Here is a 14,224-nt window from a genome sequence, read left to right on the forward strand (position 1 = left end):
AACAAGGGTTAAAGCTGGATGGAACCAAAAACAAGATCCTCTCCGATTAGAATGAAGCTTTCGACGAGCTCTACCTTTTTTCTCCAAGAAGCTATGCGGGAGAAATTGATGGATGAGGGTGTATTTGAGGTTTTAAGGTAAGAACTAGAGAGAACGTGAAGAAATTAGGGTTTGGAATGTTTTATAGAGGGAGAGAGAGAGGAATGAAAAAGTGATTGAAAATTCCCTTTTCCCAAATAGATATACACGCAGACCACTCGAGCGACCAAAACATCGCTCTAGCGTTAAGGATAATAAGTGACACTACTCGAGCAACCAAAACACCGCTTGAGCGCATAATGACCCCCTCCCAGAAGTTTTGCAGACCGAAGAAGACCTCTCGAGCGCAAGAAAGACCGCTCGAGCGAAGATACCTTACTCCCAGAAGTTTTACAGACCTGCAAACATACTGGAAGATCTTAAATACCGCTCGAGCGACCAAAACACCACTCTAGCAAACGAGAAGAAAATTGGACATCAACTTTTTGAAAAACTAACTCCCGACCTATTTAAAAACCAACCAACAACCTAACTCAACTACTAACAAGACGATAAAGAATATAAACAACAGTTAAAAGTATGGAATCCCAAATCCAATATTACATGGGTCAGGTCTAAACCAAAATCGTTATAATCTTCCCTCTTAAGAAATTTCGTTCCCGAAATTTAAATCAAACCCAAAATCACCAGATTTAATCTCATTGATAAACCACATAAGTAATAATGATAAAATAGAATCCTCAAACACCAAATATAGTTCCCAAAACATTTACAATGTTTACATATTACAACATGAATGAAATTTACAATGCAAGTCTCAAATATCAACAAATAGGTTCAGATATTTCTTACAGACTTTCGCCTTACGTTCCCAAGTCGCCTCATCGACTCCATGGTGTCGCCACAACACCTTGACTAATGGGATAATCTTGCCTCTCAAGACATGATCCCAAGTATCTAACACCTGAACTGGTTTCTCTTCGTACGAGGCATCCTCATCTACCTCTAACTTGGTCCAATCTAGCACGTGTGAAGGATCAGTTTTATATTTTCGGAGCATACAAATATGAAACACGTCATGAACCCCAAAAAATTAGGGCGACAAGGCCAAATAATAAGCTACCTCCCAAATTCGCTCTAGAATCTCAAAAGGCCTAATAAATCTAAGAGGCAACTTCTCACTCTTCCCGAATCTCCTCAAATCTCGCCTCAGTGATATTTTTGGAAATACATTATCCTCCACTTCAAAAGATAGAGGTCTTCTCATACGGTTAGCATAGTTCTTCTAACAACTTTGAGCCGAAACCAACCTCTTACGAATAAGTGCAATCTTCTCCGTTGTTTCCTAGACTGACTCCAGACCTAACATTAGGTGCATCACCCATCTTGGCCCAACACACAGGAGATCTATATGGTCAGCCATATAGGGCGTCAAAAGGTGCCATACCAATACTCGCTTGAAAACTATTATTGTAGGAAAATTCCCCAAAAGGCACACATTTCCCACGACCCCTTAAAATCGAGGACGCAAGCCCGAAGCATGTCCTCTAAAATCTGAATGGTGCGTTCGGACTGCCTGTCAGTCTGAGGCTAATGGGTGGTACTAAAGGTCAACTTAATGCCCAAGGCACCCTGTAGGCTTTGCCATAACCGAGCCATAAAATGTGGATCCCTATCCGAAATAATAGTTATTGGAACTTTGTGAAATTGCATTATATCTCTAGCATATAGGTCGGCAAGGTAGTCTACTGAGTCCCTCGTCTGCATAGGTACAAAGTATGCAGATTTGGTTAGCTGATCGACTACTACCAATACAACATCATTACCCCGTTGAGTCCTTGGAAGACCTACGACAAAATCCATCGTGACATGCTCCACTTCTACTCTGCTATAGGTAACTATTGCAACAAACTTGCTGGTCACTGATGTTTGGCCTTTACTATTGACAACTAAGGTACCTCAAAACAAATAAAGCTACATCTCTCTTCAGCTCCCTTCACTAAAACTGGCAGCTAAGGTCGTGATACATATTTGTGCCTCTCGGGTGCACTGCAAGATGTGAATGGTGAAACTTTCGAAATACCTTCTCTTTACAAGATTTTGGCATAAAAAGGCTCACACTTGAGTTAGAATAAACGTTAAACCCCCTTTTCTACCTTCCCATTGGATATCTTCTCCCAGATAGCCTCTACTTCGAGATTACCTTGTTGTGCCTCTATGACCCAGCTAACTAAGGTAGGTTGTGCAACTACGGTAAATAAGGTGGCTAACTCAACAGATTCACCTAGGTGCAAGTCAAGCTTGCCAATAACGCCCGACATCTCCCACTGCCGGATAGCAATGCTAGCTACACTCCTTACGGACTTCCTACATAAAGCATCGGTCACTATGTTGGCCTTTCCCGGATGATAATGTAACTCAAAATCATAATCTTCCATAAACTTCATCCACCTCCTCAACCTCAAATTCAAGTCCTTTTGTGAGAATAAACACTTCAAACTCTTATGATCGAAAAACACTTTAAATCTCTCCCCGTATAGGTAATGCCTTCATATTTTTAAGGCAAAAATCACCGCCACTAACTTTAGGTCGTGAGTGAGATAATTTCTCTCATGTGTTTTCAACTGCTGTGAACCGTATGCTACCACCTTCTCTTCTTGCATCAATACACAACCCAAGCCTTCTTGAGACGCATCACAATAAACCGAATAACCTAAATCCCTCTCTGGAATAATCGAAACTGGAGCAGTGGTGAGTTTAACCTTAAATTCTTGAAATGACTTTTTGCAAGTCTCACGGCACACAAATCTCATCCCTTTCCTCTGCAATCTAGTCAATGGTGAGGCCAATCTAAAGAAATCTTTCACAAAGCATCGATAATACCCGGCTAAACCTAAGAAACTCCTAATTCCAAAGCCATTCTTAGGTTGTTCCCAATCTTGCACTGCATCTATCTTAGATGAATCCATGGTCACTCTTTCTCTGGACATCACATAGCCTAGGAACTTCACTTTGCTCAGTCAAAACTCACACTTCCCAAACTTAGTATATAACCGATGTGCTCTAAGAAACTCAAGTACTACCCGAAAGTGTTCCTCATGTTCCTCCTCGGAGGGTGAGTAGACTAAGATGTCGTTGACGAAAATAACCAAAAATCGATCTAAGAACTCATGAAAGACTCGGTTCATCAAGTCCATGAATGAAGCTGGTGCATTGGTCAACCCAAAAGGCGTCACTAAAAACTCGTAACGGCCATACCTCATATGAAATTCCATTTTCTGAATATCCTCCTCCTTCACCCTCAACTGGTGGTACCCTGATCTCAAATCCCCTTCAACTAGTCAAATAGGTCATCTATTCGTGGTAATGGGTACTTGTTCTTAATAGCTACTCGGTTTAACTTTCGGTAATCGATACATAGTTGCAATGTGCCATCTTTATTCTTAGCAAAGAGAGTTGGTGCTCCCCAAGATGATGTACTAGGAGAAATGAAGCTCTTATCTAAGAAATCCTAAAGTTGCACCTTCAACTCACACAATTCGACTGGTTCAAACTTATATGGTGCCATGGAAATTGAGGCTGTGCCTGGTGCTAAGTCAATTAAGAACTCAATCCCTCTATGTGGTGGCAACTCTATGAGATCCTCTGGAAAAATATTCGGATATTCTCAAACTACTCTCGGCAATTTACTCCGAATCATACTACCCTTATCGGCTACTGTGATGGCAAAAAGAAAACTCAGCTCTCCTCGACCCTTAAGGTCATACAATGGAGGAGTAAGACTATCACTCTAATCACACATGAAATAGAAGCACTCTCCTGATGGTGTACATACCGATACCCTTGTACGATGGCAATCTATTGAAGCTTGGTAATGAGTCAACCAATCTATACCTAGAATGACGTTGAAAGCATGCATATCAAGAATAATAAAATTGAAAGAGATTCAGCAATCAGCGACCTCAATCTCACAAGAGCGGTATACTAGACCTAATGCCAGTCTACCCCTAATAGGTGTCTCAACCAAAAGAGAAGACTCCAAAATCTCCATCATACACATTCATGACACATTAATCACTTTTATAGATATCACATTGATTAGACAGATAAAAACTCATTCACGCTTGCAAAATCTCAATTTTGGAAAAGCTTACCACATAAGGACATTTAGAAAATAAAATAAGTAAGAAAATATCTTTACTAAGATATTACTCGTAGTGATTCAGTTGTTGACTTGTCTTTGCGGATGATCCTACATAATATATCAACATACACACGTTGAATTACATTACTTAATGGGATTATTCTTTAACTTATTCAATTCTCTTAGGCTTCATTCTAACCCTTAAATTCATTTAGGATGTTCAATTCATGCCTAAGAATGCTCAAAAAGAAATGAGAATGCTCATTTGATCAGAATATGTCTTTTCAAAATATGATGAAACAGAGCATTTCGCTCGAGCATAACATTGGCCGCTCAAGCAGACCACTTGGTCTGCAAAAGTACTGGATGGTTCAAATCTAGGCTCCGTGTTCGCTTGAGCCTAGGTGCAATATAAAAGATGGTTGCTCGAGCGATCACTTAGTTGGTCGAGCTAACTGCAATTGTTTGCAAAAATACTTGATGCATGAAATGTGTGCTCGAGCGACAAATTTTTCGCTCGAGCAGTGAGGTAGAATTCTAGAAATTTCATAACAAAGTTGAGCTTCAAAGTTTGAATTTCCAAATCAGTTTCTTACATGGCTTGACAAAACCTTGAAAATACTTAGAAAATTTTCCAAAAACATAAATACAAATCCAATTCTTAAAAATTAAAGCTCAAGGCTTCAAGAATTCCTCAAATAAAACTCAAATCTTCATGCATGTTGATTTTAAATTTCAAATTCTATTCCAAAGCTTCAAAACATGCAATTCACTTTCAAAACCTTGTAATTCATGCATGCATGTACAATTCATCTCCCAAATTCAACATGGATGAGATAATCATGCTAAAAAATGGTGAAACTCAACCAAACTATGCATGAATGTATGAATTTCCTCTAAATTCAACAATCTTGGCTTAGTTCTTGTACTCAATCACATAATTCTCTTGAATTCACATATGAAATAACTTAGCTTCATGAATTAGGGTTCAAAAGCTTACCTAGAGTCATTGATTGAGCTCAATTTAGCAAGTTTTTGAGTTGTCTTTCTTAATTCTTCAATCCTTAAGCAAAATTCTTCAAATTCAAGCTCTTTCTCTCTTTACAATTGAATTCTCTCTCTCTCTCTCTCTAAAGCTCTCTATCTTAGAATTTCTGAGCCCAATTTTATGATTAAGGCTTCAAGCTCTCAATTACAACATATTTATACTTGAGGATTTGATTAGGGTGTTAATCACGGCTTAAAATTAACTAATTACACTTAGTTCTAATTAGTTTAATCTAATTAATTTAGACAAAATCAAATTTTAATCAAACTTCCTAATATGCTCTAAAAATTATGTTGATCACAATAAATTAGCCAATTTTTTATTCTGATGCCATTGAGGCCTTCAATTTTCATATCAAAATAGAAATCATAACATATTTTTCCTACGATCAATAGATATAAGGTCAAAATCATATTAACGACATATTAATCACTCAAATTCACACTTAGCACATAAACACATGCACAATTAAGGAATTAAAAGCATATTACAAAACGGGGTTGTCATAGAGAGATTGAAGACATTAGGGTTTGGAATGTTTTAGAGAGAGAGAGAGAGAGGAATGAAGAAGTGATTGAAAAACCCTTTTTCCCAAATTGATATATGTGTAGACCGCTCGAGTGACCAAATCACTGCTTGGGCGTCAAAGACAATAAGTTACATCGCTCGAGCGACCATAACACCGCTCAAGTGCACAATGACCCCCTCTCAAAAGTTTTGCAGACTAAAGGAGACTGTTCAAGTGTAAGAAGGACCGCTCGAGCAAAGATACCTTACTCCCAAAAGTTTTGCAAACCTACAAAAATATTGAGAGATCTCAAAGACCGCTCGAGGGAGCGAGAAGAAAACTGGATATCAACTTTTTGAAAAACTAACTCCCGACCTATTTCAAAAACAACCAACAATCCAACTTAACTACTAACAAGACAACAAAGGATATGAACAATAGTTAAAAGTATGGAATCCAAGATACAAGAGTGTTACATGGGTCGGGTCTAAATCGAAATCGTTATAGATATACACTAACTTTAATAAATATATATATATATATATATATTTTTTTTTGTTAAAAAAAGAGTATAAAATCCTACTGTAGGCTATGGAAGCATAGCTTGGGGGTTTAAGGAAACAAAATTACCCATCTAAAAATATATTAAAAAAATGAAACAAAATTATAGGGATCACGGGTTAATGATTTTGTAAAAATCTTTTGATGAGATAGGTTAATTGATTATGGAAGTTTTTAGGATAGGACAATAACCAATAAATTTTTTAATATTTTATTTAATTACAAAAATTTGAAATTTTCGGATGGAACATTAGATGTAACACCCCAAAATAATAATAACAACAATCTATCTCATAATATTCAATAGTAAGGGAGTGAGGTTATAACGATTCTGGTTTAAACACGACATGTTCATTGTTTTGGGTCTGAGATTTCTTGTATTGATGGTTGTTCATGTCTTCTTCCATCTTATTCCTTGTTGAGTATGGCTATTGGAGTGTCTTGGTTGTGTTTGAAACAAGTTGGGAGTTAGTTTTTCAAAACCGCTGCTGCCTAGATTTTGGCTTGTTCACTCGAGCGAACTTTCTCGCGCTTGAGCAAACTTGGAGAACTTCTAGTATTTTTGTAGATTTGCAAAACTACTGGGAGTATAGCATTTTTCGCTCGAGTGGTGCTTCTTACTCTCGAGCGGTCTTGGCTCTAGCAGTCCTTTTTGCACTCGAGCGGTGTTTTAGAACTATTAGTACTTTTACAGGCTTGCAAAAGTACTTGTAGGGTGGTGTTCTTCACTCGAGTGGTACTTTGTTCACTCAAGTGGTCTTTCTTTTTGTGTGTGCTCGCTCGAGCGGTGTTTTGGTTGCTCGAGTGGTCTACGCGTATATCAGTTTCAAAAAGTCACTTTTTGAGACACTTTTTCATCTCTCTCTCTAAACATTTCAAAACCTCGGATCTTATCTCTTTCTCTCTAGGAACCATCTTTCAACCTTAAATACACTTTGATCTAGTGGTTTCTCAACCCTTGCCCTTTGGAGTTAAAGATATAGAGGGCTTCATTTTGATTAGAGCATCTAGTGTTTTTGTCACCGTCGATTTCTACCCATCCTCTATTCGTGTCTTCTACTTTGAGGAAGGGATTTCTCCACACTTTTGTATGGTTTTTAACTTAGTTATTTGCTTTTCTAAATAAGATTATAATTTCGGGATTTTTGGATAAAACCTAGGGTTTTCGCTTTGAAATCAAAAGATAGGTTTTCAAAATAGTTTCTTAGAAATGATTGTGGGGGTTGTAAATGTGGTTGAGTTGTGATAAAATGATGTATTTTTATCCTTGCAGTTGATTTTTAAAGAAAGGGAATTTTGCCCTAAATTATGGATATTTGATTTTGTAAAGAGAAAATGGAATTGATGTTGGTTTTATAAAATTGGAATGATGATGATGGTGGTGGTGGAGTTGGATATGAATTATCACTCCTATCTTGAAATGTTGGAAAGTATATCTTTATTGAAAATTAGATATCTGTTTTGGGTTATTGGTGGAGGATAACTATGATTGTTATAGAAATTGCATGAGAATTAGGTGAATTGAAACTAATTTCTCATCCATTTGCATTGACCATTGTAACATATTTAACACATCGAAGATGTTTATTGTTTTAAGAAAAAAAGGGGTGAATATCTTGGTGAATCTGGGTAGAAAGCGTAGTTGTGGTATTAAGTTGGCCTGTGTGTCCTTGGTGAAAGTCCAGAAACCCATGCGGATAGGTGTCGAGCCTTCTAGTTAGCACTGGTAAAAATGGCAATTGGTAGTGCTCGTAGCCTACTTGGAGACATATCTAGAGATTCCCAGTTTTGTATCTACTACCCTGTTTTCTATTGTAAAGGAAATGATTTCATAAATTGTGATATAAACCTGGCATTACATGGTTTTTTGGAAAGAGATATAAAATGTTTTGGCATAAGCATTGCATATGCATTCACCTTATAACTTTGTTAAGATCCATACACTGTGTTAGAGTATCTTTACTAGGTTTTGGCTCACCCTATATGGAAAACCATTTTTAAGTGCTGATGATATGCCTCCGCTAAGGCCGTAGCTTGGGAGAACTTGGAGCTGAGAGCTTCCTGTCTTGTTTTTGTTGTGTTTATTTTGTACAAGCCTAGGGCTTTACTTGTATTGAGTTTCAAACTCACTTTTGTTGTAACCAAGCATCGACTTGGAAGTTGTAGCCATTAAGGCATTCATTTATCTGTTTAACTCTTATTTCATATCTTTTGCTTATGACACATACTATAGATTCAGGGTTAGGACTTATGAATGTATTACTGCATGTGTTACGCTTTTGTAAAAAAATGAAACCATATGAATGGAAGGATATTATGTTCGGAAATGTATTGTTATTTAATAATTTTCATGGGATAAATAATGGTTATTATTTTCGAGCGTTACAACTTGGTATTAGAGCCAAAGTCAGGGAAGAGGACAACTGCCTACCTGTTATGCAGTCAGGGCACTTGAGGAGGTTTTTCCCTCAAGCATGTGGCACATCTGGTTCGAGACAGACACAGAGCCATCAGCCTACACCGTCAACACAAGCCTCGATGGCTAATTAGGGAGCCTCTTCGGCTCAATTTGTGTTTCAGGCTTATGCTCTAAGAGGTGAGTAGGTGGAGTAGAAACCTACGAGGCGTGTGTATGTTGTTACCACGCCAGATTTGTTGCCAGCACTTTTGATAGTGAGAGGTAACTTCTTGTTATGTAATTCTATTGCCAATGTGTTGATTGATATTAGTGCATCACATTATTTTATTTCGTCTACATTCGCATTAGCATTGGGTTAGAAGTGGCTCAGTTAGCATCTCCACTTAGGGTAGAGTCATCTGTTGGTGGTGGGGTTGTGTTGGACTAGGGGTGTCAGGGTTGTGAGACAGAGGTTGCCAGTCACCGACTTCCTTTCACTTTTGTGTTGATTGGCATGTCGAGTTTTGATGTTATTTTGGGTATGGATTGGTTGTCAGGCTATTATAGACTGTTATCATTTGAGAATTACAATGTGTACCTCAAGTGGTGATTATTTTTATTTCTTAGGGGATCGAGTTGATAGGGCCTTGTTGCCAATGTGTGATCCGCGTGGTCGGGGTGAGCTTAGTCTCCTTCTTGCTACATTCTTGGGTGTTGAGAGTGATGTGGTCCAAGTTGAGTTGCTGGGGGTAGTTTATGAGTATCCGGACGTCTTTCTTGAGAATTTCACTAGTTTACCACCTCACTGTGAGATTGAGTTCTCTATTGATTTAGTGCCTGGCACGACACCGATTTCCATGGCACCGTATACATTTGCACTCGCTAAGTTGAGTGAGTTGAAGATTCAACTCCAAGATTTGTTAGATAAGGGCTTTATCCGTCCTAGTACTTCGCCTTGGAGAGTACCGACTCTTTTTGCCAAGAAGAATGATGGCACATTGTGACTTTGTATTTATTACCGGAACTTAAACTGGATAACTATTAAGAATAAGTACCCATTGCCTCGTATAGATGACTTGTTTGACTAGTTGAAGGGGTCTTGTTGCTTTTCAAAGATGGACTTGAGATTGGGTTATCACCAGTTGAGAGTGAATGAGGAGGATGTCCAAAAGAGACATTCCATACTCCGTATGGCCATTATGAGTTCCAATGATGCTTTTGGGTTAACCAATGCACCGGCCTTGTTTATGGATTTGTTGAACTGAATCTTTTGTGAGTTCTTAGACCGTTTTGTGGTTGTCTTTGTTGACGACATCTTGATCTACTCACCCTCTGAGGAGGAATACGAGGAACACTTGAGGATTATACTTGAGTTGCTTAGAGCCCACAAATTGTATGCTAAGTTCAGGAGGTGTGCGTTCTAGTTGAAAGAGGTGAAATTCTTAGGCCATGTGGTATTCGGGGAAGGGTAACTATGGATTCTTCCAAGATAGAGGCAGTGTAAGATTGGGAACAAACTAAGAATGACTTTGAGATCTAGAGTTTCTTGGGGTTAGCCGAGTATTATCGTTGTTTTGTGAAGGATTTCTCTAGATTAACTTCACCGTTGACTAGACTAACGAGGAAGGGAATTAAATTTGTGTGGAGTGAGACTTATGAGAAATCGTTTCAAGAGCTTAAGGCTCTAGTGTTGATTATTCCGTAGAGGGGTTTGGGCTATTTAGTGTATTGTGATGCATCTCGGGAAGGTTTGGGTTGTATCTTGATGCAAGAGAGGAAGGTAGTAGCATATGGAGCACGTCAGTTGAAAACACGCGAGAGAAACTATCCTACTCTTGACTTAAAGCCAGCAACGGCGATCTTTGCCTTGAAAATTTGGAGACATTACTTGTATGGTGAGAGATTTGAGGTATTCTCCGATCACAAGAGTTTGAAGTATCTGTTTTCACAGAAAGATTTAAATTTGACGCAGAGAAAGTGGATTGAGTTTATGAAGGATTACGACTTCGAGTTGCATTATTATCTGGGGAAGGCCAATGTAGTGGCCAATGCCTTGAGTAGGAAATCCATTAGTAGTGTAGCTAGTATTTCCATTTGAAAATGGGAGATGTTGGGCGTTATTGATGAGTTTGACTTTCATCTTGGCGAGTCTGCTGAGTCGGTATCTTTGTTTATTGTGATTGCACAACCTACACTTGTGAGCCGAGTTATGGAAACACGATGGGGTGATCACGAGGTAGAGTCTATCTGGGAGAAGATATCTAGTGGGAAGATAGAGAAGGGCTTGAATGTGTATTCTGTCTCGAGTGTTAGACATCTTGACTGTCTTTTCATGCTGGGGTCTTGTAGAGAGAAGGTACTTTGAGAGTTCCACCATTCGCACCTTGTGGTACACCCGGAAGGCATAAAGATGTACCATGACCTTAGTCGCCAGTTTTAGTGGAGGAGAATGAAGAGAGACATAGAGACATAGCCTTGTTTGTTTCAAGGTGCCTTACTTGTCAACAAGTAAAGGCTGAGTATCATAAGCCAGTGGGTTTGTTGCATTCCTTGCCTATAGCCGAATGGAAGTGGGAGCATGTCACGATGGGTTTTGTTGTCGGCCTTCCGAGGACTCAATGGGGGTAATGATGCCGTGTGGGTGACAGTTGACTGGTTAACTAAGTCAGCAGACTTTGTACCTATGCGCACGAGTGACTCGGTAGTTTACCTTGCTGACCTTTATGCTAGGGAGATAGTTCAACTTCATGGGATCCTTATGAGTATTGTTTCGGATAGACATCTGCGTTTAACGGCTCGGTTGTGGCAGAGCCTACAAAATGCCTTGGGCACTAGATTGACATTTAGTACTGCTTATCATCCTCAGACTAACGAGCAGTCAGAGCGTACCATTAAGATCCTAGAAGCTATGCTTCAGGGTTTTGTTCTTGACTTTAAGAGGTCGTGGGAGTGGCACTTGCCTTTAGTGGAGTTTGCCTTCAACAATAGCTTTTAGGCAAGTATTGGCATGGCACTGTTTGAGGCCTTGTATAGCCGACCGTGTAGATCTCTTGCGTGTTGGGCTGAGACGGGTGACGTAACTATGTTAGGTCTTGAGTTAGTCCAAGAAGTGACAGAGAAGGTTGCACTTATCCGTAAGAGGTTGGTTTCGACTTAAAGTCGTCAAAAGAGCTATGTTGACTGTAGGAGGAAACCATTATCATTTGAGGTAGGAGACCACGATTTCTTGAAAATATAACCTAGACGAGGTTTGATGAGGTTTGGGAAGAGCATGAAGTTGTCTCCTAGATTTATTGGGCCTTTTGAGATCTGAGAGCGCATTAGGGAGGTAGCTTATTGTTTAGCCTTGCTGCCACAGCTTTCTAGGGTTCATGACGTGTTTCATATCTGTATGCTTCAAAAGTATGAGCCGGATCCGTTTCATGTATTGGATTAGACCGAGTTAGAGGTAGATGAGGATGCCTCGTATGAGAAGAGGCCGATTAGAGTCCTAGATACACGGGACCAAGTCTTGCGAGACAAGACAATTCTCTTGGTAAAGGTGTTGTGGAGACACCATGGTGTTGAGGAGGGGACTTTGGAACGTGAGGCGGAAGTCTGTGAGAAGTATCTGTACCTTTTTTTGATGTTAGAAACTTGTAATAAAAATCTTGTTATGTTGATTAAATGTAAACATTGTATATGTTTTGGAAAAGTGAATTGTATATTTAGTATTAAGAACTTTGTTTAGTGTTGTTATGAGAATCAATGACCAGTGGATGGGTCAAACACTGTGACTTAGGCGCACCGATGCAAATGTAAATGTAAAGAAACACATAGTGTAAATGAAACAAAATATCATGAGTTTGAGTCAAGTTCTCTAATTCTCCAACAGAGTTGCCAAAAACTGTGGACTCGCCTTTTTCCGCACCCCGCCTTTCGGAAAGGTTTGAAAAGAAGGCCTCACAGTTCGGACTTCCGCGGTTCTGAATCTAGTCTCACAAGTGCAATGTGAAACTGATAATCACCAAAGAGTTCACATTTGGAAAACCTTTTGGAAAATCGATTTTAAATCAAATATTGCCAAAAAAATAGACTGCTTTGCTAGATACAGAGTCGTCACCTAAATATTTTATTTTTGAAAAAGTTTAGGAAACCCTGACTCGTGTCGAAGGCAACGTATCCGTCATCACCAAAGTTGCCTCGGCCCGGGAACTTGGGTACGAGGGGGAAAGGTCATGAATTGAGTACCCCTGCTCACCCGATCAAAGATCGGCGTCTACTAATCATGATATGATATTTTACAAACATTATGTATTTTTATTCTGGTTATTAGACTAACATTACTATGTGACACGCGCAAGCAAGTATAGACTACGTCGTAAGAAATGGAACATTTCAAGTCATGTTTGTTTACAAAAATGATTTGAATTTGCCATCTCAAGTGGGCTTAAAGATGCGGATTTGCCACCAAACATAGTGGGCTTAAAACATGATTTGCCACTTAACAAAGTGAGCTCAAAACATACATTCGTTGAATTGTTCCAATTCAAACAACAAGCCTTCATCCACAGGAATTCAAACAGTTTAGCATTAAAGCATATAGCCTCATGGCAAGCACGCGAAACATGGCAACATGGCAATCACACTCATGCAAGTATGCTAAAGCATAAGAATTTACTGAGTACTCCAAACCAAAACAGAAACTAGTTAGAAAAATGCATGATTCCTAACTATACAAGATGCCTAATGCAACGCATGCAATATGCAATATGCAATTAATAGGCTCGGCTACTAATATGGCATATGATCAATTTGAACAACATGCAATTAAACATGTATTCAAATAAGATATTGAAATTGCAATGTAGTTTGAATGATGCGCCGAGCCTCGGTGCATGCAATATGAATGAATGGATGCAAGCATACGATATGCTAATTGAAATATGATGCTCCTAATCTAACCATCAAAAGCAATTAAATAAAAGGGAGAAAGACGTGGGGTTATTACAACATTATGCCCTCGCGAAGGAGGGTCCGAATGAATAAGCTAAGCTAAGCTAATTATTACAACACAATATGAATTAACTAACTATTCTAAGCTAGTTAAATATTACAAATCAAATTAATTAGCTAAACACTTAACTAACTAATTACAAAGCAACTAGTCTAATTAATTACAACATGAAGTAACTAGCTAATCTACTTGAATAATTACATCATTTGCAAGAATTAGCTATAACTGATTAACTAGGCAAGGCAACAGATATGCCTTGGGAAGTGAGGGATGCATGCATGCTCGGTTTCTCCACCCAAAAAGCCACCGCCTTGCCACTGAACGCCTCTGTTTGCATATTTGAACACCAACAATGATGCTAACTTCCAGAATACCTTTGCTCCACCTTACCAACACATTGTGCAAAATTTCATTGATGGCCAGTCGGCTACCATTGGTGGCCGATCGGCTACTGCTAATGGCTGTCGGCCACTGTTGATGGCCGGTCGGCCGTTTCTATCCTGAGCTTCCTCTTGCTGCAACAGAAAGCA

Source organism: Camellia sinensis, chromosome 9, assembly GCF_055761805.1.
Source record: "Camellia sinensis isolate YWXY chromosome 9, ASM5576180v1, whole genome shotgun sequence".
NCBI lineage: Eukaryota > Viridiplantae > Streptophyta > Magnoliopsida > Ericales > Theaceae > Camellia > Camellia sinensis.